Below are 6,882 nucleotides of genomic sequence, written 5' to 3' on the forward strand. Positions count from 1 at the left end.
AGCGTTGGTCATAATCGGTCTCGCCGTAAGCGAACGGTCGCTGGAGCAGTGGAAATTGCAGCTATTGTCAACACTCGGGCATCTGTAGTTGGGGCTATGGTGGAAATCTTGAGCAGAAGTTCACTGTTATTTTCTGCAATGACTGCAAGAGACCAACTGGAACATTAAATCATAGGAAATTATCTGGGGTATAGTCTGAGTTCATAGTAAAAAACGATGTCTTCTTGGATAGTCTTCTGTATAGCGTTCTTTCTTATGGTGTTTCCTGGGGGTTCACATGGTTGTGCTCAGAAGTTTACAAGCCATAGTGTGTAGGGCCTTTTAACCTCAGTCAATGACACCTGGGATGAGGGTGGTCAACTGGCAGTACACATCATCATCTTGTCCCGGATAACAGTCCAGCAAATGTAGGTCACTAAGAAGAGCTGGTCTGTATGCATTATTTTAGGCTTTATCATGGTAATGGTCTACCCTTACTTAAAAGTGTCCAGTTTATGCACAGGCAAGTGAGATCACATTTTCAGTGCTGCTGATGGTCTGGAGATAAAGTGGATTCAGGCTTGCAGTGATGCTGCAATGGTAATTTGATGCTGTGGTGCACCTTCCACTGTTGTCAATGGTGTCGTTGACAAGAGAGGATCACCACAGATGGAAGCATCGATTCAAGATGCTGATGGGCTACACTTATGACTGAGTCGTTGATTGGGCAACTGACAGAATTATTGACGAGGCGATGCCTGCTGATGAGATGCCATCTCACCCATTAAAAAAATTAGAATGCCATAGCCACTGACATGTATAATTGACTACTTTCTTGCAGAGTCAATGTGAATTGTTCACCACTGACCCAGCCTGATCTTCCTTAAGATTTTATGAACACCAAATACTATAATGTTGAGAAAGAGGGATGGGGAAAAAGATGTATATTTCTTGATTGGTAATCTCTGTTTGTCATGAACTGTGGCTTAACTCTCCATACTCTGCAGTGAACACATAGACATCATCCTTTGTACTCACATAAGCTGCAGTCAAAGGAAGGGAGGAAAGATTGGAACTGAACATGGAGCATTAGCAGGGTTTGAAAAAAGCCTTCATGCCTTCGAAGGATGTACTATTCAATGCCACAAAGCAAAAAAACTAATTTGCCCATGATTTCCGAACTCTTAGGTCATTTATGAATATTGGCAGCCATCTTTTGAATATAAGTTTAATCGTGGCCCATGGCATAATTGTTAGCCAATTGAGATGTTTATTTGCTGCATCCGAGATCTTGCTATTATTAAACCCAAGACATCTTGAGGAGAGTTGTTTCTAAAGACGCCTCACATTCTGGAACGCCCCCTCACTAAGTTCAAAGAAATATTCTAAGGATGTAATCATACTAAGAAAATTACTTTGAACATTTATATTTGGAGACTATTCCACTTGTTAAGTCATGCATGAACAAGAAACAAAACAATGACTACAATTTAAAGGCATTTCTGAACTATTATTTTTTAGTTCATTTGGATTTGTATAACATGAAATTACCAGATAGGATCCTTAAATCTCAAAACGTCTATAATTTTTACAACATGCACATTGGTTTAAGGTATTGATAACTCGAGAAGGGTAATCACTGTAATCAGCAAGAGAACACAATACTGATTCATATTATATATTCCAGTTCACAGAGTCCTAAAGAAAAATTCATATTGCACACATCAAGAGTTGAAATTGTAACTAGAGTGAAATGTAGCCACTGTTTTATTAAAAGTGATACACGGCAGGCTACAATGTACTTAGGACATAAACTCTTATCTCGGATTTCAGAAAGAGCAAATGATCCACTTCATAAAAGAGTCAGAAAAATAGAGGTAATCCCAAGAGTAAATGCAGTATAATTTATGGGCACTGCCAGTCTTGCCTATTTTACACGGATGTACCATGTTACTCCGCATACTTTTACTCCGCATACCGTTACAACGCGACTTTTACAACGCATACCATTACAACGCATAGAGCTTTGGGGTGCTGGATAGTGGTAAGTATAATTTACTATTCTAACTCCAGTCCCCGTGGACCCTAGGGAAGGTGTTGGATAGTAAATTATGCTTATTCCCTATCCTAGAGCGCCCCCCAGCGCAATGCGTTGTAATGGTATGCGGAGTAAAAGTCGCGTTGTAATGGTAGTGCGGAGTAAAAGATGCGTTGTAACGGGTGTATACCATTTTACACAACAGCTATAACCAGTTGAAGGCTGTGTCAGTAGATGAGGAATCTGCCCTATAGATGCATCACTTAGATCTGCTACTCTTCATGGGCTTGGTCATGCTCCACCTCTTCATCAATGCCATGAACTTCACCTTCTAATTTCCTTTTCTTCCAAGTGCCCATCTCCTCTGGTCCCATTCCCCTGGTTTTTCGCTGACTAACACAATGAAACTTCCAGGGTTGTTACTGGATATGATGAAGTATGTAAACAAGAATGACATCCATTGCATTTGGACTACAATACTAGTGCTTTCTGACACTGTACTAGTAAAAGCAACAATTAAGAAGGAATATGGGGTAAGCACTTTCTAGATTTTAATTTTACAGAGTTTTATATAGCGCGAACTTGACCCGAATCGGGTAACAGAGTACTTTACATAGAACCAGTTGCATTACATGAGGACACATTATTTTTTTGTTAGGCACAGGGATATTAAGTGATTTTGCACAGAATTACAAGATGTACAGTGTAATTGCCGAGACTCAAGCCCAGTTCCCTAGATTCGAGGTCCACCGCCCTAGCCATTAGCCCCAGATTCGAGGTCCACCGCCCTAGCCATTAGGCCAGCTCCTCTCCTCTCCAGATGTTTTGATTAGCTAGGAATTTTACAGTTTCTCTGCTTTCCTTTCTTGTATTCCTCATTCCTGGCACCCACCTTTGAGAATTCTTGTACTCGCTCCTATTTTTGGGTGTTGTTTTTTCAAGTGTGTAGGCGCAATTACTGGAGAGTAGCAAGGAGGCGTTGTCATGGAAGATGACTAGGGAAACATGTCAATAGCAGACTATGAAATAATACAGGTCAATGAGGTCTGAATTCATCATTCACTGACATGATTACTTTGTAACACCACTGTGAGAAGTTGGCCTGATATATAATGTTCACTATTCTAGTGAGCACTTTGTATCAATCCAAACAACCCTTATGGTGATTGGTTGTAAGTCAACCTTATAGACCAGCTATCCTAGTAGCGTGGATACGAGCAGTCTTCGGGCTAAACTCTAGAGGGCGTGTTAAGCCAGCTGTTATACCATCATATATACCCCTTGAACACCAAGTGAAAGGACACCACACAAGTGTTATGAAAATAAACAGTGTATTTATTTAGATCACAACAGCCCTGTACTCTTTATGAGGACAGGGTACTAAGCACACAACAAAACTCTTACGAAAATACTTTAAGTTGCACAATTTACACAAATGCCCGAGGGGCACGAAAAACCATATACTCTGAAAGTGGGATGCGAAATTACTAGCAGGTAAGTACTGTACTAATAGGCTTTGGAATCGCTAAGACTACGTTACTGAACATTCAGATTACTAGTAGGAGGCCTAGGGGACTCGGGTGCAGAGTGTGCACTCTCACGCGGGATGCGGGAAAAAGTCTATGGGAGCTAGTAAAGGCAAAGTTAGTGTTCTCGGGCGAACCCGATAAGGTAGGTTGAAAACGAAAGTGGATCTGGACCCTTGGATAGTGAGGCTATGCTGGGGCACCGAAATGCCGAAGTTACCTAGCCCAGGGGCTGCAGCTGCATAGGTCTGAAAAGACGTCGGGAATCCTCGTTGACGAACCAGGAGCCTGAAGAAAGAAGTTGCTGGCAGGCGACCAGTGAAGATTGTTCGAGTGATCCAAGCCTGGATCGAAGATGGGTGACACCTGAAAGCAGAGGGGACCAAGTTCTTAATCACTAGCCAGTGATTGTGTGGGCACCAGGATGGCACCGGGCGTAGTCACCTCGACCAGGTGAGTGGGTGACGCTGGGCTCTGCAGTCTCACGGACCAGGAGGCGTTGTTGGTGACCAGGATGGAGGTGCGAGCTGTCCCACGATGGTTGATGCTGTCGACGTCGCTGGACCCAGGATTGGGGCAACAAGTCTTGGCAAATTCAAGCCCACGCGGTGGACCTAAAATGGCGTCTAGAGCGGACCAGGAGGGTCCGGGGTGCTCTTCTTTTGGAAGGGAGCAAGGGCCAATCTGGAGCAACCAGACCAGTAGTGTTGTCGTCGTTGATCGTCGTCGGGAAGGCCACAAGCCGGCGGGCTAGTAGCCAGACAACGCGGTGAGCAGCCAAAAAGCAGAAGGGCCCCATGCAGATCGTGGAGATGCTGGGGGGCTGGACTTCGGTGCTGGAGCTGCTCAGGGTCGGGGCTTCTCGGACCCCAAAGCACTCACCAGAGGATCCCTCGGCGGTCGTGCTGGATAGAAGTCGTGCAGTTCTGATGATGGCCGGTCCCTCGAGGTCTCGTCGCACCTACGGTTCTCAGCTTAGCTGTAGAGGTAGGTAGAGGTCAGAGGTGCCAGGGAAGCCGGGTCTCGTCGAGCTGGTCAGTCGGATTCCTGAGGAAGGACGCGCAGCAAACCGCAGAGTTCTTAGATGGTGCCTGCGGATGCAGGGTGACTACTCCTTAGCCACAAGGGAGAAATCTTGAGAAGAGTCGAGAGTTCCTTTCGTAGAAAGTAGTTTCTGGATTCAAAGATGATCTCATTTGGAAGGGTCCCCGCTCCTGCCTTTATCCTAAAGAAAGGGGTGGGTACGCGACTAGGTCCTGCCCTAGGGGTGGGACCAGGAAGGGGGGTGGTTACACCCCTCTCCCATGCCGGACTTTCCCCAGGCCAGGGGCAGGTGTGCCCCTGAAACTGGTTCTAGCCGGCAGATGCGTAGTGAGCACTGGGGTGCCACTTGCAGTCACCTTCCTGTAAAGCCCTGCCTACCCAGGATACACAAAACCCTGTCTGGGATGGTGCTAGCACCACCCCTGACAGGAAACCCTTTGTCCAAGCTCTCCTCGCTGGAAGGACTCCCAGCAGCAGGAGGTCAGACTCGTGTCTGTGGTGGCAGCATCCATTTTGTGGAGCTGAGGCTTGAGTTAAATTTAACCGGGGTTCACAGTTACATACATGTTGTGTCCCTCTAGAAGGGTGGAATGCTAACCCCGTCGCCAGAATTGGCGAGGGGTTAGTATTCCAATTCGTATGACACCTTACTCGACATGTTTTGATAAAGCCATACCAGAGATAGCATTTAACTGCGAGGATTATAATGCACTTAAGAGTATATGGTGTGCGTTATCATGGAACAGCTATTAGGACTTGGTTCCGCAAGCTGCAAACGGGCTCAGCTCATGCCAGAGCACCATCTCACACGATTCCAAGCACTCTGCCTTCAGGATTGTCAAGGCCTGCCATAGGAGTGACTGATAGGAATCTGTGTGTCCATTTTTAGGGTTAGATATAGGTATACTATATCTAAAGCAAAGGGTGTTTTTCACCACCTTGCCCCAGCTGTCGTGCAGCCAGTTGTGTCAGATTTAGATGGCCATCCAGGGGTGGCATAATACATGCTTCAGCCCCTGGTAGGCCCTGGGTACACCTATGCCCTGAGTTACAGGGTCTGATAAGGTGGCCCAGTACCAATTGGAAATGTACCTAAGGTACATGGAATCCATTCTAGAGAGAGAGCAGTAGGCCTGGGGTCCTGATTGGCAGGGTCCCAGGCCAACTAAGTTGGAAAACCAGCAAAACACCAGGCAAAAAAGTTGGGGGCAACCATAGTCAGGTATCCACCTTCCTACACAACCCCCCCCCCCCCTAACGAAAGGAGATAAGGCTATCCTTGACCATGTAAGCCTATATTGCCTGAGTGGCCATATGAGGTGGTACATGCACTGGCATGGTTACCCCTTGTATCATGGTCCACTAAGCAACCCCTCACCCTAAGGGTATTTGAGGGTCTCCACCATAGGGAATCACTACCTGTGGTGTGCTTTGGCAAAGTAAAAGGCTGGTGTGGGAATGGAGTACTGAAGTGAGACTCCACTACTGTTGGGCTCAACTTCCTCCAATCACTATCCACCATGTGTGCCTTTCTTTCCAGTACTGAGTTGCTATGAGCTCTCAGGGTCAACCTCTGGCTACCTAAAGCTGGAGGCTGAATCCCTCTTTTTGGCTTACTGGAGGGACAGGTCAGGTTTGGGGTTTTTAGGCCCCAGGTTTGGCTGTGCCCAGCAGTGTCCAGCTGTGGGAGTTCCCTAACTAAGTTTAAGGGGGATCCCTCAGGAGTTTGTTTTATTTTCACTTGGCTAGGACTACTAGCTTCGGTGATCCTAATCTGATGATTGGGGATTTTTGGACAGGGGGCCCTTTGGGGTCCACCACTGGCCTTCTTGACCTCTACAGCCCTGGGCTGACTGAGGCAGGGTAGAGAGGTGCAGGCTACCTGCTCCAGACTGGGTCCCACCTGGGAAGGGTCCACTGCCACCAGGGACTCTGCCAGGCTAGGCCTGACTACCTCTGGGGAAGTTCCTTCACCAGGGGTAGAGTCAGTTCCCTGAGGAGGCTGGCTCTCACCTAGTGTCTGGGAGGGGGAAGACTTTTCTTCCTCCTCAATGCTCTCTGTTTGGGTGGAGTGATCCATTGTTTCAGGCTTCACAACCCCACTATCTGTCTGAGTAGAGGCTGAGACCATTTCAACCTTGCCAACCTTTTCAGGAGGGCACTCAGTCTGTGTTTGGGCTGTGACTGTCACAGCCCTCCTATCCTGTTCAGGAAAGTCTGTCTGAGCCTGGGCAGTGGCTACCATTGCTCTTCCAACCTTTTCAGGGAGGAATGGTGCTTGGACTGGGGCTGTAG

This window comes from Lissotriton vulgaris, chromosome 2_1, assembly GCF_964263255.1.
Source record: "Lissotriton vulgaris chromosome 2_1, aLisVul1.2, whole genome shotgun sequence".
Taxonomy (NCBI): domain Eukaryota; kingdom Metazoa; phylum Chordata; class Amphibia; order Caudata; family Salamandridae; genus Lissotriton; species Lissotriton vulgaris.